Source organism: Felis catus, chromosome E1 (assembly GCF_018350175.1).
Source record: "Felis catus isolate Fca126 chromosome E1, F.catus_Fca126_mat1.0, whole genome shotgun sequence".
NCBI lineage: Eukaryota > Metazoa > Chordata > Mammalia > Carnivora > Felidae > Felis > Felis catus.
Window position 1 is genome coordinate 28834303 of NC_058381.1, and position 24199 is coordinate 28858501.

The 24199-nt window shown below is 51.1% G+C and overlaps 1 protein-coding gene across 2 annotated transcripts in view; it reads left to right on the top strand.

Annotated features, from left to right (window-relative positions):
* The first annotated feature begins 9904 nt into the window (after window positions 1-9904).
* CUEDC1 (CUE domain containing 1) overlaps window positions 9905-24199 on the top strand; it is an 84186-nt gene continuing 69891 nt past the window's right edge. For both annotated transcript variants that reach the window (XM_023244509.2, XM_023244511.2), the window contains exon 1: window positions 9905-10034. The gene's annotated coding sequence lies outside the window, so the exon portion shown is untranslated. The remainder of the gene's footprint in view (window positions 10035-24199) is intronic.

Sequence of the window (24199 nt, forward strand, 5' to 3'; positions counted from 1 at the left end):
TGCCTGGGTGACTCAGTCGTTTAAGCGTCCAACTCTTGGTTTTGCTCAGGTCATGATCTCACAGTTCATGAGTTCGAGGCCCGCATGGGGCTCTGCACTGACAGCACGAAGCCTGCCTCTGATTCTCTGTCTCCCTCTCTCTCTACCCCTCACCTGCTCGCTCTCTATCTCTCTCTCAAAATAAATACATAAACATTAAAAAACGAGAAGACATTTTAAAAAATAGAACATTCCTCGTTTTGTGTTTATCTGATGTTTTCCCATGGTTAAATTGAGATAATGCATTCTCAGCAGGAATACTGCTGAGGCAATGTGTCCTCAGGATATCCTATCTGGAGGCACATGATGTCCCTCTGTCCCCCATAGATGATGTTAATTTAGATCGCCCAGTCAAGGTGTTGCCCAGTTTCTCCACTTATGATTACTTTTCTCCCCCTTGCAACTAATAAGTAGTCTATGGGAAAACACTTTAAGACCATTCAAATATCCTCCTCATCAAAATTTCCCCCTAGATTTAGCATCCATTGATGGTCTAATTCAGGTTTACCATGGTGGTGTAAACATCTCTTTGCACAAGTTTGTAGAGATGGGAATGTATCAGATAAAATGGGAACATACTGAAAGAACACAGGAGCAAGGAAATGGCCAAAATCTGGAACAATCTAAGCATTGAAATAAATAATGATAATAAATTATAACATTGAAGGAAAGTAATAATCCATGAACCCACAGTAAACCAAGCCTGGGGTGGCTCAGTCTGTTGAGCATCCGACTTCAGCTCAGGTCATGATCTCACAGTTTGTGAGTTTGAGCCCCACGTTGGGCTCTGTGCTGACAGCTCAGAGCCTGGAACCTGCTTTGGATTCTGTGTCTTCCCCCCCCCCCCCCGTGTCTCCCCTCCTTGTGCTCTTTCTCTCAAAAATAAATAAACATTAAAAAAAAAAAAAACCCAGAGCATAAATCTCAGTTTGGGCTTCCAGTGACCCCACCGTGCAGTGGTAGCTATGCCCCTCTATGCTACTATATTGCTGTGCCTCTCCTCTGACCTGCCACCATCATGTGACACTTTCCTAATTAGGAAACAGAGCTGAATTGAGCCCTGGCCTCTATCTCCTCCTGCCCAAGGGAAGCAGGCCCTGCAGGATCAGGTATGGGACCTGGAGCTGAGGGTCTTGGACCCTGGAAACTCAGTCCTGTCACAGCCTCAGGGTCCCCTTGTCCCAAGGGTTCAGCTCTGCCAGAGGGCTCTATTTTCCCTTTTAAAGAGACACCCAGTAGGGGCGGCTCGGTCAGTTGAGCATCCAACTCTTGATTTCTGCTCAGGTCATGATCTCCCGGTTTGTGGGATCGAGCCCCACGTTGGGCTTTGCACTGACAGCGTGGAGCCTGCTTGGGATTCTCTCTCTCCCTCTCTCACTGCCCCTCCCCTGCTCATTCACTCTAAATAAATAAATAAATAAATAAATAAATAAATAAATAAATAAATAAAAACTTAAAAAATAAAAGAGACACCCAGTAAGTGGAATCTCCCTCAAAGATATCACTCAGGGGGCGCCTGGGTGGCGCAGTCGGTTAAGCGTCCGACTTCAGCCAGGTCACGATCTCACGGTCCGTGAGTTCGAGCCCCGCGTCGGGCTCTGGGCTGATGGCTCAGAGCCTGGAGCCTGTTTCCGATTCTGTGTCTCCCTCTCTCTCTGCCCCTCCCCCGTTCATGCTCTGTCTCTCTCTGTCCCAAAAATAAATAAAAAACGTTGAAAAAAAAAACTTAAAAAAAAAAAAAGATATCACTCAGCCCTCTAGGGAGGGTCCCCTGCCCACCACCTTGGAACTGGCCGTGGTACAACCCCAGGGAAGCTCTTCTGCCAAAGAAGAAGACATTCCTGCCTTTCCACGAGTGCCCAGAGCCTCACTCAGGGACCGATGATGTAGCGCCAGCTTCTTCTCTTTCCTTCCTTGGCCATTTACCGGCCCGCCCGAGGGGTCCTCCCCAGATGCTCCTTTACCTGTGGCTCTGCTTCCCAAATCCGACTCAGGAATAGTCATCTTGCCCCATCCCCAACCCCCTCCATGAATCATTATTGCTGGGACGGACCAGATCTAACGTCTTAGACTAATTTGATTTCGGGCAGGCCTCTTAGAATTATAAGAATGACAGTAAGCAAAACAGGCATCATTGTCTAAGTGTATTACAGTGATGAGGAACGGACACTGCAGCCAGACCACCTCCTCCTGATCCCAGCTCTGCAAAACAAATGTGCACAAGTTACTTAATCTCTCTGTGCCTCAGTTTCCTCATCTGTGAACAAGGCCTAATGGTAGTACCTACCTGAGGGCTGTTGAGGAGTAAATGAGGTAAGAATGTGAGTGTTGGGGAGCCTGGCTGGCTCAGGCAGTAGAGCGTGCAACTCTTGATCTCAGAGTCCTGAGTTCAAGCCCCAGATTGGGCATAGAGTTTAAACGTTTAAAAAAAATTTTTTTTTAATTTTTTTTTTTATTTGAGAGACAGAATCCCAAGCAGGCTCTGCACCATCAGCACAGAGCCGGATGCGGGGCTTGAACTCAAGAACGGTGAGATCGTGACCTGAGCCGAGATCAAGAGTCAGACACTTAACCGACTGCGTCGCCCAGGAGCCCCTAAAAAAATTTTGTTTTAATTTTAGAGAGAGAGAGTGTGGGGGAGAGGGGCAGAGAGAGAGAATCTCAAGCAGGCTCCACACTCAGCATGGACTCGATCCCAGGACCCTGGGATCATGACCTGAGAGAAAATCAAAAGTCAGTGGCTCAACCGACTGAGCCACCAGGAGCCCTGGGGGTAGAGTTTAAAAATAATAAAAATAGGAGCGCCTGGGTGGCTCAGTTGGTTAAGTATCCGACTTCGGCTCAGGTCATGATCTCAGAGCTTGTGGGTTCAAGCCCTGCTTCAGGCTCTGTGCTGACAGCTCGGAGCCCGGAGCCTGCTTCAGATTCTGTGTCTCCCCCTCTCTCTGCCCCTCCCCCGCTCGTGCTCTGTCTCTCTCAAAAATAAACATTAAAATAAATTAATTAATTAATAAAAAGACTTTTTTAAAAATAATGTAAAGGTTAACTGGCACATAGTAAGCATCATGTGTTTGCTTTTATAATAATTGTAATTGTTAACTCTAGGAGTGTAGTGAAGGATACGGACTCTGGAGTCACAGGCTGGGTTTGTACCATGGTTCTCCCACTTACGGTTGGAATTTGGGCAAAGCTTTTGGCCTCCCTCTGCCTCAGTTTCCACATCTGTGAAATAGGAGTGAAAAACAATGCTTGCCTCTTAGGGTGTTTCTGGATTAAATGAGGTAAAATGTGCCAAAGTGCTTAAAACAGGGTCAGACACATTGTAAATTGTTCAAAAAACTTTGTTATTGACTATTATTATTTTTATTTCACTCTTTTTATTTTTAAGTAATCTCTACGCCCAATGTGGGGCTCAAACTCACAACCCCAAGATCAAGAGTCGTATGCTCTCCCGACTGAGCCATCCAGGCGCCCCATACCATTATTATTTTTAATCTAGTGAGGAAGACAGTGATATTCTTACTGTCGTTTTAGAGATGAGAAAACTGAGATTCAGGCTAAGTACCTCGCCAGTAAGTAGTACAGCAGGGATTTACTTGTGCCCTGGTCTGGCTGGCGCCAAGGTCTTGGTCACCACACTATGCGGACGGAGCAGGTTTAGAGGGAGCTTACGAGGAAGAAGGAATCTGCTGCTCCGAGCCAGGATTGAACGTCTAGCCTCGGGAAATATTTGTGCAGGCTCAAAAGCCACTTCGTCAAAGGCGCCCTCTCTGATCTCTCCCCCGTGACAATGAACCCCTTCCTCCCTAGATCTGCTTACACCTTGACCTTCGTGTCACACTCTGCCTTGTCTTGTTTGCCAGCTGCTCCACATCTACCTTCCCCTTAGACTTGGGAGGTGAGGTGAGGAAGGGCTAGACCTTGTTCATTTTGGGGGTCTCGGTATGGGAAGCGGGCGAAAAAGGTCCTAGAACTGGCTTGAAATTGCCTAAGTTAAATGTAATTACAGAGGGAAAGGTATTTATGTTTAACTTTCCTCCTTCCAATCAAGGTGACCCTGAAAACTAACACAGACATATACATATATATGATTACAAAGGAATGTACATTCAACGTAGGAAATTTGGCAAGTCCAGAAAAGTATTAATTAATAATAATTATTAATAAAACAAAAGTTATCTGGGGTGCCTGGGTGGCTCAGTTGGGTAAGTGCCCGACTCTTGATTTCAGCTCAGGTCATGATCTCATAGTTCATGGGTTTGAGCCCCAAATGTGTTTGACTGCTCTCTCTCTCTCTCAAAATAAATAAACTTAAAAAAAAAAGATAAAATAAAAGTTATCTATGAAACTCTCATTCAACAATTTGTTAATATGTTGGCAAATTTTCTTCTATGCTTATAACTAAATAAATGAAAATAAATAAACGGGCTCATAATGCATAAGCTGTTTCATAGCCTCCCTTTTCCAAACACATTGTGAACATTTTTGTAGACATTAAATGTCCTTTTTGTTCGTTTGTTATTATTTGTTTATTTGGGGGAGAGTGCAAGCAGGGGAGGGGCAAAGAGAGGGGACAGAGGAGCCAAAGCGGGCTCTGTGCTGACAGCAGCAACCCAGACTCGAACTCACAAACCACGAGATCATGACCTGAGCTGAAGTCGGATGTTTGACCAACTGAGCCCCCTGAGGCCCCTGGATAAAGGTTACCTGAAATTCCATTTATATACGCCTGATCTCCACCCCACTGCCTTGTAGAGGACAAGCTGGCAGACTTTGTACAGGAGGTCAGGACCCCTGCAGCCTTACAAACTTACCCGTGAAGGGAGGACATGTGGTTTTTGTAAGGGCAAACCAGACGCGTCTCACCCACCTGTCAGAAGTCAGTCCTTTGGCAAATAGTTACAGATAGTCCTTGCCTTTCAGTGGTCCAGTTTGTGATTTTTCGACTTTATGATGGTGCGAAGCACATACACACTCAGTAGAAACTCTACTTCGAATTGTGAATTTGGATCTTTTACCTTGAAATGTGAATTTGAATCTTTTCCCGGGCTCGTGATATACGAGGCTCTCCCGTGATGTCGGTGGCAGGACGAAGCTTCTAGTCAGCCCCAAGATCAGGAGGGTCACAACCCATACACTGATAACCATTCTGTACCCATACAACTGTTCTGTCCCTCACTTTCAGTACAGTATTCAATACGTGACATGAGACAGTCAGCACCTTATTATAAAATGGGCCCTGTGGTAGATGATTTTGCCTACCTGTAGGCTAATGTTAAGTGTTCCTAGCACAGGTCAGGCAGCCTGGGCGAAGCTGTGATGTGCAGCAGGTTAGATGTATTCGATGTGTTTTTGACTTATGACACTTTCAATTTATGATGCGTTTGTCGGGACGTAACTACTGTAAGTTGAGGGAGATTTGTACTCACTCATGGCGCTGCCAGGCTGGGTGGTGCCAGCACTGAGACAGAGGACACCCCCTGTCTCCCAGGAGCTCATGCGGAGAGCTACTACCTTACCCTGAGCTATATGTAGGCAGGACGGACAGAGGGACCGCTGGGGAGCAGCGGGCTACTCAAGAGAAGGAGAGTTCGCAGAAAGTGCTACAGGCATGACATTGGCATTGGTGCCCCGGGAAAGGGGTGAGGGGCCTGGGAATCCTTCTCTCAGTTGGAAGTCAGGTTGGCAATCCCACAGGTTTCCATCTAGTTACCATCCCGGGAGGGGAGGTGCGTACTCATTCATTTTGAGTAAAAAATGTTTCCCGTGTTTCCGTGTTTCTCTCATGTGTTCTTTCAAAACCCCCACGTGTTACTGCCAATTACTTGGCGTCCTCTGAGTTTCCTGCTCAGATCGGTGAAGCTGGAGAAAGGGATAGGATTACCCCAATTATCTGGATGTTCGCGCCACTTTCTTTTCCACCTTGGACCTGACTAAGCTTCAGTGATGCTAGAAGGCTTCTCGTTAGGGCAAGAGAATGGGCTGTTTCCCAAGCCGCAGCCACGTGTTCTTGTCCACGATTTGTGCCCCAGCATTTGTCTGGGGCTGCGGAAATCCCAGAAGGGCAATGTCTGGTTTTCCCTGGGGTCCAGTTGGAACCCGCTCTTTCCAAGCCTGAGCCCCACAGCTCAGCCTCAGCCTCATTGCAGAGGTGGGACACAGCGGATATGCTCCCACTTATCTGTGCTTAATATAGCCACAGACTTGGCAAGAAGCTTTCCTCACCTTCCCATTTGCTCAGTGGGAACAGCAAGTGGTCTTGACTGTCCTAGCATGGGGGTAAGGGGCAAGGACAGGAAAGGGGAGGGACCGGAGTGTAGGCGAAGGGCAGGCTGGGAAGGGCCTCTCGAAGGAGTTCAAATTTTATTCTCCAAGCAATGGGTTGTCATTCGTATCTTTTCAACAAGACAGAGACATCACCAGTCTAAGCTTTAGAAAATAACCTGCTGGGCACCTGGGAGGCTTGGTCGGTTAAGCGTCCGACTTCGGCTCAGGTCATGATCTCACGGTCCGTGAGTTCAAGCCCCGCGTCGGGCTCTGTGCTGACAGCTCAGAGCCGGGAGCCTGTTTCAGATTCTGTGTCTCCCTCTCTCTCTGCCCCTCCCCCGTTCATGCTCTGTCTCTCTCTGTCTCAAAAATAAATAAACGTTAAAAAAAATTAAAAAAAAAATAAAATAACCTGCTAGCATCGAGAAGGACGGATTGAAAGTCAGGAGCCCTGGTGGCACCAGCAGAACAAGGGCAGAGCCATGGGAATGCAGAGGGGGCACATTCCAGAGACATTCAGGAAGTAGAAAGCCCTGAATTCGCAGCATGTGGACTTGGTAGCTCAGATGAATGGGAGGTGCCCTTCTTCAGGACAGAGAGTTCTGGCGAAGGAGGATGTGGAGTTCACGGCTTCCAGGCTTGCCACGCTGAAGGTGAGGTGGTTCTGCGCCAGCCTGTCCAATGGCAGTTACACATTCCAGGCAGGAGCTCAGGAGAGGGAGTGGGGACCCCAGAATGGGTCATCACCCCAGACAGCTGGCGGCAGACGCAGTGCTACTCTCATCAGTAACGATGCTAGCCGTCACTGAACATTTTGATGTGCCAGGCAGCGGTCTGGGCGCTTCACATGCGTGGATTTGTGTAAACCTCACCCCGATCTTTGGAGGTAAGGCACTGTTGTGAGCTCCAAATTCAGGTGAGGAAAACAGGCCCAGAGAAAGTTCAGTTACTGCCCTAAAGTCATGCAGCACGCAAGTGGGGGCAATCGGGGCTTGGTACCTGCTCCACTCTAGCCCCACTGGGAGAACATCTTGGGAGTTGTGGGATTTAAGGAAAAGGCCAGAGGACTGTACCCTGGAGAAGCTCCTGGGGCAGGCAGGGCTGAAGAAAGGAAGGAGCTGGTAGGAAAACAAAGAAGGTGGGAAGCCACCGGGTGGGAGTCATTTCAGGGTGTTAACTGCCCCTGGAATGCTGGGGGCAGGGTCTCAACTGCAGGATCCAATGGGGATTGAGGGATTAGACAGCATGTCTGGTTTCTTTTTGGAGAAGTTTATTGAGCTATTGAGGAATGGGCAAGAGAGAACCAGGGCAATGGCCGGAGGGCAGGGCAGGGTTACAGGCTTCTTAAAAAGGGGGGCATCTCTCAGGTTTGAAGGTATGAAGCAGAGAAGGGGAGAAAGAACCGATGGAGCCTCCTGGAGCGTGGGGGTTGTGCCTGAGAGCATATGTCATCCTCTGAGCTGAGCAGGGACAACAGGGGCCCAACCCAGGGCAGAAGCTGGGGGAATAAGGTGGGGGTGGGGGTGGAGGAGGAAGGAACAGGACTTGGTAACCAATAGAATATAGGGCAAGGGACACTTGAGATCTGAGGTTTCCAGCTGCCAAAGAGGATGAGGAGGAGGATTGGACAGGCAAAGGCTCGGAGTTCGATTTTAGCCTCCTTGCCTGTGAGGTGTCCGAGGGACCTGCAGGCCTGGCCTGGGAGCCTCTGGGCCCTTATGGCTCAGAGGCAGTGGTAGGAGTGAGGGAAGTTACCCAGGGTGGGTATCAGAGGCAGGGGAGGGGTCTGAGGAAAAGCTTCCAGAAGGACAGCCCTGAAAGGAAGGATAAGGTAGCAATGCCCAAGAAGTGTCCTTCAATGAAGAGCGTCCATTCGAGTGACTGATTTCATTTGATGACTGTATTAATAGCATATTAAAAGATTTTATGAACACTCAGGGGCAAATGCAAATAGCGGTATCTCCAAGTCTGCGGATGCGTTTTCCGGGCTCTGCAGGTGACAGGGAGGAACTGCAGAAGCATCTTGCAAGTAGGCAGAAAAGTGAACCGCACTGTGGGCTGGAATAAGGTAACACTCATGATGACATAATTTAGAAGACCGGCAAAGAGGATCAATTCCAAGCTCCCAGTTACAACTTCAGGACAGGAGCCAGGAGTCAGCAGGGAGGCAGGAGGCAGTTGGTCTAGATTAAGGATCTTTGATCTGGGGTCTAGGACTACCTCCTGAGGTTTCAAGCACCCCCCCCCCACCCGCAAGGGCATGTACCACCAAGTGAAGGAGCATGAGGTGGGGGGTGGGGTGGAGAGGAGATCCTCAGAGGGTCTGGGCACCCCACCCTGGAGCTGTACTCCAAATGCTAACCTGATGTTGGACCTCCCCAAGGAGGGTGTGGTTCTGAGGTTTCTCCTCCTCACAGGTTCCCAACTTGCTAAAGAAACCTTCCCTTGACATGCAAATGATGGAAACACATGGTGTCTGGGGCACTCTGGTTTGTGGTTTTTACCATCAGATGTCTCTGTGGCTGAGCAGGTTGACTTGTCTCAGCAGAGCTAGGGGGAAGCCCTCAGAGGAAGAGGGGAGAGGGGCTATTCCCTGGAGTCTGGGCCCACATGGGAAGTGGGCCTCCAAGGCAGGCTGTGGAAGAGGAGGGTGCAGACCCTGCGCAAGCTGTCGGGGGCGGGGCTGGAACTGCACCCTCCTCAGACCTCCTATGTAGCTCCTCTTCAACGCAGAATACTGGGCTGTCGCCACCTGCCCCCCCTCCCCCCGGCCCCACATTGGAGTTTGAAGCCAAACCACATGAAAAAGAATAGTCAAATCTGATCTCCCATTTATTGGACAAGTTCTTCTGTGGAAAATCTTCTCAGGGCTCAGAAGCCCCCAAAAGTGACCGGGGATGCTGGGAGATGGGGAGATGGCAGGAGGTATCTGATGATGTGATGTGATGTGATGGATAACAGCTTTGATCTCCTGACCCCCTCCTCACCATCTCCTCCGACCTCGGCATTTTGTTTCCTTCCCGGAGCCCTAGCTTCCCAGGGGCCACCCTTCCCCCACACCGCAGCTGTCCCAGGTCCAGATGTGCGTCGTCCACCCTCTGCACCCGCCCAGGCAGCTCTGCTCTTAGGTGGCCCTCCGAGCCACGCGCTCGGGTCCCCGCCCCACCCCGGCCCGTCTCCGGGAGCGCCTTCCCGGCGCCGGTCCCCGAGCAGGGAGGGGCAGGACGCCCCGCACCCCACTAGCCGGGGGAGACCGAGGCTCCTAGCTCACGCCCTCCGGCCCGCCGGTGGGGGCTCACGGCGGCTGGTGCGGGGGCGACGCAGGGGAGACCCCGCCAACCGTCCCCCGGAGCCCCCCAGCCCCGCGACTGTGCCGCTTCCCCCCCCCCCATTCCGGCTTCCCTCCTCTCTCGGAGGGGGTCGGGCCTCCGAGCGGGTCTGGGGGCGCCGCGGCCTGGCCGGCGCCCCGCCCGCGGTCCCGCTCCTCCCCGCGCGGCCCCACTTGTGGCCCCGCCGGCGGCCGCGCAGGGACAGCTGCATTTCTCGCCGCCCGCCGCTAGGAAGCTGGCCTCGCCTCGCATTCTCCGCCTCCCGCGCCCCAGCCGCGCCGCCGCGCCGGGCCCGCCGCCGCCACCGCCGCCACCGCCGCCGGCGCGGGATCGCGGCCCCTCCCCCGCCCGCCGGCCCCTCGGGCCCGCGGGGCAGCGGACGCGCGTGGCGGCTGCTCGGTAAGACCCTCCCTTCGCTCCCCCGCGCGAGCCGGCTCCGGCCCGGCCCGGCGGCCCCACCTTCTCGGGCGCCGATCGCCGCGGCGCCGCCGGGAGGGCCGGGCCGGCGCGAGTTTGATTCCCGGCGCTGCCGCCGCGGCTTCCCGGGAGCCCGCGCCGCCCCAGCCGCGTGCGCCGGGTCGCGGCCCTCGCCTCCTCCCCGAGCCCCCTCCTCACCCAGGCCGTGGGCGCGCGAGGCGGGCGGGCACCGGGGGGGGCGGGGAGCGGGGCTCGGGGCTCCGGGCTCGAGGGGTGGTCGCGGGCGAGCGGGCGGCGCCGGGATGGGCTGCGAGGCCTCCCCGAGCCGGCGCCGCCCTGAGCCCCTGCCCCGGCCGCTCCCCCTTTTGTGTGGGCGCCCCTCGCAGCGCTGCCCGGGCCTGGGGGCGCTGGCTGGCGGGGGGCGCCTGCTGAGGGCAGAGCTCCTCCTAGGAGGAGGGGAGCCTGGCTTCCCGTCCCCGCCGATGTCACAGGTCGGCTCAGCCTTTTCTGGTCCCACCCGGTCCCCTGGGAGCTGCATCTCCCGGTGGCTCGCTAGGGAAAGTTCAGAACGCACTGTCCCCGCCCCTGCTCCCCCGCCCCTCCGGCTCGGTATGCCCCCGGCTCTAAGCTCCAGGGGGTTGGTGTTGGCGTTTATTCATTCTTTCCTCTTCAGTTTCTCCTTGCATTGTTGCCTTACACCCGGCACTGGCTTGGCCTTTTCTTTTCTCCTTAAAAGAAGTTTTGGCTGCAGGAAATTTTTACTGAAATTAAGTTCCTGGAGAGGGACTTGTTTTAGGGGAAAGGAGGTTTTAGATTTTCCTTTATTTTATTAATTTTATTATATGTGTGTGTGTGTGTGTGTGTGTGTGTGTGTGTGTGTGTACATTCACACACACACACACGTATGTATGTATTTTGGTGACAGTGAGGGGAATGACTGGGAGTTTAGATGTAAGATGTCCTAGAGGTGGTACCGGATGCAAGGAGACCATCTCACTCCCCACCTGGCCCTGAGGCAGGAACACCACCCCACATGGGGAATAACCTTGCCTGTTGGTTATTCTGAGCATCCTGAGCCACCTGGTCCTGCAGAAAGGACGCAGGGAGATGTTCTGGGCTTCTCATGCTCTTTCTCTGGCAGGCATGCTCATCTTTACCGCCTGGTGGAGTTAGCCATGTATGCCTGAAGAAGTGAGGGACACAGGGAATTCTCATGGAGGAGGTCACCTTACCATGAGATTTGGCCCCTTTGTGGAATCAAGTGTGAAACCGGGCCCTCTCTGTTGTCAGGGGTCGATGCCATTGGGACCTCTATTTTGAATGGAGGGTGGCATCTCTGGGATGGAGAGAGAAACCTGGGCCACGTCACCAGGAGGCTGAAGGGTGTGTGCAGGAAGGTTGGGTTTGAAATCCGCCTGTCCCCTTTCTGCTGCTGGAAGGAGCAGGAGACAAGGGAACAGGAGTGGTGCGTCAGGCCTGGGCACATCCTTCAACAGGAGAGAGACCTTGGACGACTAGGATGGCCCAGCAGTGGTAACATGACTAGGGGGGGACTTGGGGCCAGAGGCTGGGGTCATGGGCCCCTTTGAGAATCTGGTGAAAGCCCCAGCTCCTGCTGTCTCCAAAGTGCACGTGTGCAGGGACACATTTTGTATACGCTATCACGATGTTACCATACCCTTTGGAACTGGAACCCCTTGGAAGACCCCTGATCTACAGTCTTGGTCCAGCAAAGTCCATTCAGAACGGTTCTCTCCTTTGTGGCCAGTCAGTGAATAATCCCAGTGTGCGAAGAGTAGACTTCTCAGGAGGTCGTTTCTCATGACCTTCTCATGCAACTTTGGGCGTGTGGCCACGGTGACCTGGAAACTCTGGACCAGAGCCCAGCTCCCTACGGTCAGCCAGAGGATGGGGGCAGATGGCTGGGGCAGGGGGCTTCTCCAGGGGCTGCCTGTGTGGCGAGAAGGCTCTAGGCGCTGCGTGGGGGCCACAGTTCTATCGGATTAGAGGCAAGTATAATTTCACTGGGTATGGAGCCAGGCGCTTTAAGAGCCCCAGCTTATTCTTGGGGAAGAGGGCTTCAGGTGGAGGGAGGAGCTTCAGTGGAGAGTGCAAGTGTGAAAACACTGCCCCTCTTGAGGAGTTTTGGGGCACCGTTGTCCAAGGCCAGGATCCAGGTACTGTAGGTTCCTTTGGACTTTAAACGACAGTGGGGGGCCCAGAGGAGACAGATGTCACTGACCCCAGTGCACCCCAGGAGGTGTGGCCTGCCTTTGGTTTCTTAACCAAAGTGCCCTACTTTGGCTGCTCAGGTGTTCGTGGCGCCTACGCTTGCTGTCGGATCTGGAAGGGCCTTTAGTAGGGGCTTCCATCTCTGACTTCTCTGCTTGGGTGTTGAGAAGCACTTCTGAGGCTCAAGTGCCCCGAGACAGTGGTAGCTCATGGGCATTTTGCTTTATTTAAGTAGCCAGCGCAGTGTTTGGGGTACAGCAGTACCCGCACTTGTTCCCTCCTTCAGAGCTTCCAACATTTCCTCAGGAGTATTCTAAAGCCTTGGGGGCAGGAAGCTGGAGTCAGGCAGGGGTCACCTCTAACTAGGCAAAATGGCCCGGAGGAGGAGATGCCTCCATTTCATTGAGCCACAGGAGGCCTTGGAGACGCCATAGTCCAAGTCCCCGAATTTGGGACTTGGAAGTTGTCTTGGTGAGATGTCAGGGTCCTGTGGCAGTGTCTAAAATTTCACATTCACTGCTGCTGCCCTGGATAGCACTGGCGAGCTGAGGATGCTGGTTGTGGTGGCTCACTCAGTGCTTCTCTGATCTCTGCCTTCAGCCTCCCAGTGAGCACGTCTGATCTGTCAGAGCAGTTATAGGGGGCTCGTAATAACGCGGCTATTACGCTTATTTTTAATTTTTGGTTTTTTGTTTTCTTTAGAGAGTGCACATGAGTGGGGGAGGGACCGAGGAGCGGGGGAGACTCTCATGCAGGCTCCACGCTCAGTGTGGAGCCGGACACGGGGCTTGATCCCACGACTCAAAGATCATGACCTGAGCGGAAACCAAGAATCGGACGCTCAACTGACTGAGCCACCCACAGGGGCCTCTCTTATTATTTTTAAAACAGGTCATAGATGGCAAATGCTATAACAATGCCTGTAAACAGAAACTCCCTTGTAAAATGTGGCCTTTCCGTTTCTGTTATGGTGGCACCAAGTGTCTCTGAGGAATGATTGGTGGGATAAAGAAGTTCCAGCTCCCTCTGACCTCCTTCCCCCAGAGGCAGTTGGGGCCCTTTGGTGCCCTCCCCCACCCCCAGCTCAGTGGTTTAGAGCGTAGGATCCGAAGTTAGAGTCCCAGCCCTCTCTCTTCCTCTCTGATTTTATAAGTGCCTCAGTCTCTCAGCTTTAGAAAGCGTGGAAGGAGAGCTAATGTGTATGCCAAAGAATAAATGTTCTTTAGTGTGGAAGCTATTAGTACTATTATTTTTGTTAACTTTTTTAAATTTTTATTTTATTTTATTTTTTAAACAATTTTTTTTCAACGTTTATTTATTTTTGGGACAGAGAGAGACAGAGCATGAACGGGGGAGGGGCAGAGAGAGAGAGGGAGACACAGAATCGGAAACAGGCTCCAGGCTCTGAGCCATCAGCCCAGAGCCCGACGTGGGGCTCGAACTCACGGACCGCGAGATCGTGACCTGGCTGAAGTCGGACGCTTAACCGACTGCGCCACCCAGGCGCCCCTTGTTAACTTTTTTTTAATGTTTATTTATTTTTGAGAGAGGGTGTGCAGCAGTGGGGGAGGGGGAGAGGAGAGGATCCCGAGGGGTCTCTACACTGACAGCAGCTACCCCATGTGGGGCTCGAACTCACAAACCACAAGATCATGACCTGAGCCAAAGTCCAACGCTCAACGGACTGAGCCACCCAAGTGCCCCTATTATTACTATTATTATTTCTGCGCATGGGTGCTAATGTTCTGAGGCTCCTTGTTGTTAAGGAAAATCTTTGGTAAAGATTTTACAGTCTAAAGACTGTAGAGGTGGAAGCTGGCTTTAGGAGGAGCAGGATGAAGTGTGTTCAGGCTTTTAAATCATGAGCAAAGGGCTCTGCATGGTGGGGAGATGGGAGCCTGAAATGTCAGGGGTGATGATAGAGAAGCGTAGTTGGGTACAGAATGACTCAGCATCTGTAGCCCTGCTGTGGAACTGACTCTTCTCCCTTCTTTTGGGGTAAGAGAATAAGCTGATGAGAGTAAGGGAGTTGGGAAAGGGTCATAATAAGGTAGGAGAGTTGCATGACTTTTATGTTGATGCTAACATTGGTTCTGGAGAAAGGGAGTGTAGCGGGGGTGGGGGGCAGGCCCCCTATGCAGTCAAGAGTGAAAGCTGCAAGGTGGAGGGGGTTTCGGGAAGGAATAGATCTGCTGAATGATATAATTCCAGCACTCCCTGAGCACTTGCTATGGCTCAAAGCCTGTTCCAGGTGCTTCTCACGGATCAGCTCATTTAATTCTCACAAGACTCTGTGAGATGTCAGATCTGTTTTTCAGTTAAGAAACAGAGACGTAAAGAGGTTAAATAACTTGCCCAAGATCACATGTCTAGAAGGTGGTAGAGCCAGGATTTGAATCCAAGGGGCCTGTCTCTGTAGAGCTTACATCCTTAAAGAAATTCTGGGCTAGGGGTGGAGAGAGGCGAGGACGGTGGGGCTGGGGCTAAAGGGCTTCGTGCTCTGCTGGAAGGGCAGCCCAGGCCACATTCAGACGTCACCAGAAGGTGCCTGGAGTGTTCAGTCTGCCGAGAACCGCTGGCCAAGTGCCAGGCACTCTGCTGGGGCTGACCCCCCGTACAAAGTCATTGAGGCCCCTGCCTGCAAGATGCCTGTGGTCTTGTAGGGGAGACAGGTTAGCCCAGAACTCCACGGCAAGCACTGCTGTGAGACAAAGCACTGCAGAGGGGACGCTCTACCGTCCAGAAGAGCTGGGGTGGGGAAGGCTGCCTGCAAGAGAGGGCACTTGAGCTGAGTGAGAGCAAAGGTGGCCGCTGTCTCCGGGACATCACTCTCCCACTCTGTGAACTTTGATTAGAACTGAGGGTCAAATTTTCTGGATCCTGCAACACCCTGGCTGGGGTGAGGCAGGAACTGGGAAGTGCAGTTGGCTTCCTTGATGTCTTTGTGGTTTTTAAGAGTCACCTCCTGTAATGCTTGCAGTGAACTTGCTGAAGAAGAAATAGAAATCTTCTAAGAGTTACTGCCCAGAGGGGCACCTGGCTGGCTCAGTCGGTGGAGCATGCAACTCTTTTCTCTTTTTAAGTTTATTTAATGAGAGAGAGAGAGAGAGAGAGAGAGAGCAGGAGAGGGGGAGAGAGATAAAAGAGAGAGAGAGATTCCCAAGCAGGTTCTGCTTTGTCAGCACTATGCGAAGCCGGATGTGGGGCTTGAGCTCATGAACTGTGAGATCATGACCTGAGCAGGAATCAAGAGTTGGATGCTTAGCCCACCGAGCCACCCGGGTGCCGCTGGAGCATGCGACTCGTGATCTCGGGGTTGTAAGTTTGAGCCCCACGTTGGGTGTAGGGATTACTTTAAAAAAAAAAAAATAGAGTTACTGCTCAGAGCACAGTGATTCACTCCTGTCTCTCCGAACTTAGAAGCAGAACCAGAGGCAAATGAACGTAAGCTGCGGAGGAAGGACTCGAGTAAGGGATGAGGAAAACGTTCCTTGCAGATAGGATGTGAGATGTGAGAACAAGTGACTCATAGGAGCGGAGGGGAATGGCCTCCCCTGAAGGTCTTTAGAAATGGGAACGAGTTTCATTTGTCTTGGTGGTTTCAGAGATTTCATCTGGAGACAGGAAGATGAAGTAGAGGCCCCTAGAGGTCTGTGTCAGCTCAGCGATAGGAGGGTGAAAGGAGCTGGAATTTCTGAGCTAGAAGATGGCTCAAATCTGGCCTAGGTCCTCATTTTGCCGTAACACGGAGCGGCTCATCCATTAGTCAGTGAGCCGGGACACGAAGCACATCTGCCCAACAGCTGGGGTCTTGCCCTGCGCTGATCCCAGTCAGAGGGGATGCTTACCGGGAGAGCCCACGGGGTGGGGTCCAAGCCTTGTGACGAGGCCTGCAGGAAACCCCCAAGGAGTTGACCTTTGGGCTGTTGGCACTAGAGAAAAGCATCAGCTGTGCTCAGATGCTTCTGAGGATGCCTGTTCCCTGCTGGAGCTACTGGGTCATCCAGGTCACCCTGCTGGCCTGGCACCCAGAAGAGCTTTGGGTGCGCACTTGGCGCCTTTGGCGAACCTTGCCGAATGAAAAGGAAATAGCAGAAGTTATTACTCTTTTGCCATACACCTGTTGGGCCAGCACCCTTGTCCTTGCACTTCTGTGTAGCATAGGCCGACAGTAGAATCATTGTCTAATCCCCCCAGGCGCAGAGAAAGGTGTCCCAAAGCGTGCTGGGGCGAGGGGAATTGACACAACACAGTTTAGGATCTTCCTCAAAACGTACAGTTCTTTAAAAGAACATCAAGGGCTGACGTTATGTTCATTTATAATGACCTGCTTTTTTCGTTTGTTTTGGGTTTGTCATTGTTCCCAGCATAAAAGTAAAGGCTGAATTTTCCAAATTGAGGAAAAGCAGAAGGATATAGTGATCTAAACTGCATTCAGCAAGAGGGCCACAGAGATCTCTGAAGAGAAACAAGACTTGCTCTCAGAAGGGAATCTGATTAAGAATGAGCCAACAGGCGCCCGGGTGGCTCAGTCGGTTAAGCGTCCAACTTCGGCTCAAGTCGTGATATCACGGTTTGTGAGTTCGAGCCCTGCATCGAGCCCTGCACTGGCAGTGCAGAGCCTGCTTGGGATTCTCTCCCTCCCTCTCTCTCTCTGCCCCTCCATAACTTATGCTCTCTCTGTCAAAATAAATAAATTAAAAAAAAAATAAAGAATGAGCCAAATATGAACAGATGCGGAACAGTGGCTTTGAAATACTGGGTGGTGGGCTTCACTTGCTGGGATCAGTTTAAATGGACTCACGCAAATTAAAACAAAGCAGCAACAGAAATCACTCTGCCTCCTCCTCTAACCTTGTTGTCCCTTGTCTGTTAAGGAAGCAGTAGGTACTAGGGGGCCATTCTCCAGAGCTCTGGTTTGGAGCTCTGTTGAGGAGATTTTCAGTGGTCATGTAGGGTGATCAGGCATAGGAAATGATTTCATTTTGTTCAGGTCTGAGATTAGTTTCGGTTTCAGGCTGTGCCAGGAGCTGAGAGAGCCAGCGAGCTCGGGCGAGCGGCGGGAGGGGTGAGCTGGGAGAGAGCCTCCCCGCTGGCCGTGTGTGGGCCCGTGGTAAGGTGGCCAGACAGGGAGCCCCTGGGTGGCGCAGGGAGAGGAAGAGGCTGAATCAGAGACGGAGTCGGGCTAGGAAGCCGTGGAGGGTCTGTGTGTCTGGGGACTGGGATGCGCGATGAGGAAGGGAGTGTATGAAGATATCAACAGGAGTATGTAGGACACAACGTTGCGCAGTTACCTGACTGCTGAGCCACCGGGCTGGGCGGTCACAGGGAAGCTGTGAAACACATTACCTGCGTCAGGTGGGTTTTCCACGAGCAGGTGTAGACCTGAGAGGAGAGCAGGTGTAAGTATGCCACAAGGCCCACACACACCTTGGACTCACATCCTTGAAACTAGCCCCCACTGTGCACATTTTCTTGCATTTGACTTTCCCTAAAAAAAAAAAAAAAAAAAAGAAAAAAGAAGAAGAAGTCAAATTAAGGTTTGCGCGCTGACAGTTGAGAATTAGCAGACCCTAGCAAGTTTGGGGTGTCCTGTAAGAACGTCAAGCTGTCATTTTTCCAGAGACGGTGTGGGGCCTGTCTGGTTGTTTTACAGGGTATCATTGTCCTGGAAAACTAGGAGTTCTCCTCCGCTGGTGGGATCTGAGGAAGGCACACACAGATGTTTCAGTCCATCGTAGCAGTCCCACCGCATCATTGCATTTCTCCAAGTCATGAATTCATTTTATTTCTGAAAGAGAGAATCACTGGGGTGCCTGGCTGGCTCAGTCGGTAGAGCATGTGATTCTTGATCTTGGGGATGTGGGTTTGAGCCCCACATGGGGTGTAATGATTACTTAAAAAAATAAAATCTTTTAAAAAATTTTTTAAATGTTTTATTTATTTTTGAGAGAGAGAGAGAGAGAGAGACAGAGAGAGACAGAGCATGAGCGGGGGAGGGGCAGAGAGAGAGGGAGACACAGAATCTGAAGCAGGCTCCAGGCTCTGAGCTGTCAGCACAGAGCCTGAAGGCAGGGGCTTGAACTCACGGACCACAAGATCATGACCTGAGCCGAAGTCAGATGCCTAACCACCTGAGCCACCCAGGTGCCCCAAAACCTTTTTTTTTTAAGTTTATTTCTTTATTTTGAGAGAGATAGAGCATGAGCAGGGGAGGAGCAGAAAGAGAAAGGTAGAAAGAGAGAATCCCAAGCAGCCTTCGTGCTGTCATCACAGAGCTGAATGCGGGGCTCGAACTCATGAACCATGAGATCATGACCTAAGCCGAGATCAAGAGTCGGATACTTAACCGACTGAGCCACCCACACACCTCCCCCAAATAAAAATCTTTAAAAATAAAAAAATAAGAATTACTGAATTTCGTTTATTTGTAAAGTTTATTTATTTATTTTGAGAGAGAGCAAGCAAGCAGAGGAGGGGCAGAGAGAATCCCAAGCAGGCTGTGCACTCTCAGCCCAGAGCCCCACGTGGGGCTCGAACCGGAAGCCACAAGATCATGACCTCAGCTGAAACGAAGAGGCTTAACTGACTGAGCCACCCAGGTAGCCCTTGAGAATCACTGAATTTTATAGCCAGAAAGGATTTCGAAGCTCGCCCAGCCCGTTCCTGGAAGAATTTGTGATCCTGGGTTGTTAAGGCAGCCCAGAAAGACCTATGGTATGTGGTTAAGAACATGAGTTTGAACGCCACCTCTGCAGTCGCTGTTGGGTTTTTAGGGCAAGTTACTCAGTCTCTCAGAATCTTGATTTCCTGACCCACACAATGAGGGTATCGCTGTTCCCTAATAACTGCTAATGAGAATCAAATACTTAACGGTTTTTTAAACTTTAAAAAAAAAATTTTTTTTTTCCAACGTTTATTTATTTTTGGGACAGAGAGAGACAGAGCATGAATGGGGGAGGGGCAGAGAGAGAGGGAGACACAGAATCGGAAACAGGCTCCAGGCTCTGAGCCATCAGCCCAGAGCCTGACGCGGGGCTCGAACTCACGGACTGCGAGATCGTGACCTGGCTGAAGTCGGACGCTTAACCGACTGCACCACCCAGGCGCCCCTTAACTTTTTTTTTAAAGTTTATTTTTATTTTTGAGAGAGAGAGAGAGAGAGAGCACAAGGGTGGGGGGAGGAGCAGAGAGAGAGGGGGACAGAGGCTCTCAAGCAGGCTCTGTACTGACAGCAGAGGGTCTGATGCGGGGCTCAAACCCATGAACCGTGAGATGGTGGCCTGAGCCGAAGTCGGACGCTTAACGGACTGAGCCACCCAGGTGCCCCGTGAATCAAATACTTACTGAGTCCTTAGCGCAAGGCTTAGCATATTTGCAAGTTAGCATATTTGCTAACACGTAAGCGTTAGCTGCTGTTGCTGGTGCCAGTTGTTGTTTGTATCATCATTTCGTGAAATGACGTGGTAGTTGGTGGTAGGGCCAGGGCTACATGTGAAACACTTTTCATTGCTAGCTCTCCAGCATGGCCAGAAGGTGACTTCATCAGTCTTGATATACGACCTTAAGAGCATTCATGGAAGCGCGTGTGAAGAAATCTTGTAACGAGCCTTCATAACAGAGCTAGAAGAGATGGGCTTAGTCCATTTATTAGATACAATTAAGAGTTGGGCAGGAGCATATGCTTACCAAATAATTTGTTTCCACAAGTATCATTTACTCGTGTTTGGAGGTTCCCTAAATGCCAGCTTGGTTACCTCTGCTGGAAAGGTTGGTGTGTTTTTTGATGTTTTTGTGGAAGAGTTCTTCTCAAACTGGAAACCTCCATTTCGATGAGTTGTGGTGGCAAGTGAGGCTTTGGGCGTAATGGAAATATTTCTGTAGCCTGGCTGCTATTTATCAAGGGTGAAGACAGTGCGTGTTTAAAAAAACTATGGGCTTGGCAGAAGTCCACACGGCTTAGGCCAGGCCTGCATAAATGTGCTCCCAAATGATTTGCACTGACCTTTTTTGCAAATCGCTGACAGCCTAGGAGCCTCCCGAGGGAGCCCTTTTAGTCTGAAACATTACTGAGGCCCGTACAAGCCTCCGCCGTGAGTGGTCTTTTGACACCTCTGATGGGGTGGCACCTTCTCCTAAGGCTGCTTTGGTGTGTTTTCTTGGAATATGAAAACAAATGGAAATTGATTTTGTTTGGCAAATCCTGCACCCTTCCCTTGAGATACTGCCACTCTCTGGGGGCTACGGAACTGAAATCTGTTTTTGATGCTGATCCATGGCACTTCTTAAATTTCTGTGCCCGAGGGAGGGAGCGTGCGAAAGTGTGAAGCTCGTCAGCGTGTCATTTGGAGTCCAAGACCAGAGGTCCGGTCTCACCCCTGCCACGAATGGACCGTGTCGTCCTGAGCAGATCACCTAACTTCTTGGTTTGTACTTTTCTTGAGGTTAAGCTATTGTTATACCCACAACAACAAATGCCAATTGAACACATCTGCTAAACAGAGCTGTTAATAATAATCCCTATCGCGCAGGATCGTTGTGATGGTCCAGTAATAACAGCTAGCATTTATTCCATGCCTGTTGCCTGCCAGCCACCTTCTTAAGCACATTAATTTATTTACTCAGCCCTATACGAGTATGGTATTATCACCACTTTACTGAGGCACAGAGGGCTGAATCAACTCGCCCGAGATCCTTCAGCTAGTTAGTTGAGGAAGTGGGATGCGAACCCAGAAAGCCAGGCTGCTGAGTCTGTAGATGGTGTTTACAAGAGGGCTTTCTTCTGTGGTAGCGTTGGCCTTTTTATTCTTTCACTGCTCCTCTTATTTGAGGAGCCGAGGGAGGGATAAGCTGAGCCTGGAGGTAGATTAAGTGTACAGATCACGGTGTTGGAAAGAATGAGGGGACGGAGCATATGAGAGCTTTTTTTGGAGTTATAGGGAAACAGCTGCTTCTAAGTTTGGGACAGAGTTGAGGAGAGCCGCAGGGACAGAGAAGGACGTTTTCTGGGTGGATTTTTACTCTCTGCCATGAGGGAGTGCACCGTCTACGGATTTAAGAGCCACGTGCCTCTTTCCCCTTCTATCACATTTTATCTGGAAGCCTGTCTTTAAATCCCAACTCAGCCCTCAGCTGTGACAGCTATAGAAACTTAGAAAACGAGCCAAGGATAGTGAATTCTTGGGACGTGAAAGGAAAGGTGAAGCAAGGGCTTTTTAGTGAATTTCTTCCTCGTTACCAGATTTCTATCAAGGACTTATGGGGATGAGCCATAGAGTGGCTTGCGTTCAATGAAGAGAAGATTGGAAACTTGGGCGACTTCCTTTTTTCTCATGAATCGACTTAATAAGAGACCGAATCATCCTATTAGCTATCATCCTGGAAAAGAAAAAAGAAAGGAGAGAGCAAGAGAGTGGGATGGCATTTGACCAAAACCAGAAGCCTTCTGTGGCAGTCTCCCCAGACAGAGGCCAGGCGGACACGAGGGGCCTTGAGGTTCAAGCCAAGGCTGAGGTCCCTCCAGGGGCTCTGGGAAGAGCTCCCAGTTTCCTGTCACTGCCACCCTCAGCCCTTGCCATCCCTGTGAGGCTCTGGGGAATGAACAGGCCTTAAGGGGAAATGAATAGGGGGTGTAAGGGTCATTTTTAAATGACAAACCACTGGTGAAATTCACACACAGCAGTGATCATTTTGAAGACATTAACATACAAATTCATGACATAAAACTAGACAATTCAAAAACAGCTTTTGACCTTCGGGGATGTGAATGGCTACTTCTGACCCCGTCCTGTGAAGGTGGCGGGGGCCCTCCCTGTGCTGATTCCTGATGCCTTGGACCGTCTTTGGGGATCTCTCGGTCTCTTCCGGGACTCCAGACAGGAGGCTTCCAGGTGTGAGCACATCCTGCCTGCCCAACCCCACCGGCAAGCCGTCCTGTTCTCTGAGTTTGCCAAGAGGCTGGGGAACACATCCTTTTCTGAGCCACTCTTTGTGACCTTTTTGTGGACCTTAATTTGGATTCTGAGCTGAGGCTGGGGTCGCCAGGGGAATGTGAAGTCTGCCCGGGAGAGGCGGTGGGGAGGGTTGCAAGGAAGCTCCTCACACCAGCCCCTGGAATGTTAAAAGGGTGGTCGCGTTTTCAGAGTCTCTCTGGCTTCATGGCACACATTTTCCAGAGTGTTGGCTTTTCTCAACAATGTCTCTCTGTCCCCATTTTGCCTCGTTTTCCTTCCTGCCCCAGCCATCAGCAGCCACCACTGTTAACAGCTCCCATTCATAAGAGGACTTACTCTGTGTCAAGCATTTCACTTAAGTAATTCAATTTAGTCCTGTATCAGCCCTGTGAGCCCGGGACTGTTGTCTGTTTAGAAGTAGGAGCTGCGACTAAGGACTAAGGTGTGAAGTAACTTGTCCAAATAATGCAGCCATTTACTAGGTAGGATGGCTTTTTGGTTTTAAACTTGTATTGTGAAATTTTTCTTTTCTTTCTTTTCTTTAATGTTTCTTTATTTTGAGAGAGAGAGGCAGGGGAGGGGCAGAGAGAGAGAGAGAGAGAGAGAGAGAGAGAGAGAATCTCAAGCAGGCTCAGCTCTGTTAGTGTAGACCCCGACTCGGGGCTCGATCTCATGAACTGTGAGATCATGACCTGAACTGAAATCAAAAGTTGGATGCTCAACCCACTGAGCCACCCAGACGCCCCTTATTGTGAAAATTTTCAAATATACACAGAAGTAGAGAGGCCAGGATAGTACATTCGCATATCCTCATCATCAGACTTCTCCAAGCTTTATTTATGGAGAAGCACTGTCTCCGTGCTTCTGTGGGTTCAGCATACAGCAGGTACCGCCGTGTGAATTAGAAGACAGGACCCTTTCTCGGGGGACCGAGCTTGGTAAGCAGAGCATAGGCTAGATTCCAGCCCCATTTGCCCCCCTTGGATGGGCACCTTGTGAAGTGAACAGCTCACACAACTGTATATGGCAACCCTACCAGCTAACTTCTCGTCTAACTTTTGGCATAAAGAAAGGGGACAATAGCGAGATACCAGTTCTGGACAATGATGATGTCTCTGGTTGGTCCTCAGCTATGTGGGGTCAGGAGAGAAAAGCGTAGTCGTTTGAGACTTTGGGGGCTAAGAGAAATGAAGTGGGGGGGGTGATTCCCAGAGGAGGTCCTTCTGCTACAGAGGAGGGTGCGGGCAGAGGAGTTGTGTCTTCCGCTGCTCTTGCTCTCTACCAGCCGCCTGCTCTCTTGGTGACTCCTCCCTGATGCCTTCCCTCTTCTGTTCTGTGCCCAGGGCAGGGGAAGCACTTGTGTGTGGCCATGAGGCCGGTGGGAGGGGAGCTGGGAGGGAGCAGGGTGTGAAAACCTGCTGTGAACTCACTCTTGGCTGCCACCGTCCTGGAGTTGCTGGGACCAGCTGCCTTTCCCTCCTGGCAGCTTACCTTTTCTCCGAGCTCAGTGTAGCCAGGCGCTGGCTGGGGGGGGGGGGGGGGGGGGGGGGCGGGGGGGTAGGGTTGAGGGGGGGAGGGGGGAGCTGCTTTCACACCTGTGGAACTGTTCTTTTTTAAAAAAGCCCCAGAGTGGGCATGTGGGTCACCAGATGAGGAGCTTCTTGAGGGAGGGACTGGGTCTTTTTTTTTTTTTTTTTTTTTTTTTGGTGCAGTGCTTTTGGCTCTCCCCATTACAGCATTTGGCTCTGGTGCTCTAAAAATATTTGTTAAGCAAATGAATGTTAAAACAAACAAATGTAGCATCCTGCAGACCAGGCAAATGTGCTGAAGGGCGCAACAGGTCGAATAACTTGTGAACTTCAGTCAGGAGAGGCTAGACCTGGGCTGTAGTAATAATCAAACCCTAACGTGCCGGGGGCTTGACACAATCTGGGTTTCATTTGTGCTCATGGAGAGTCTGAT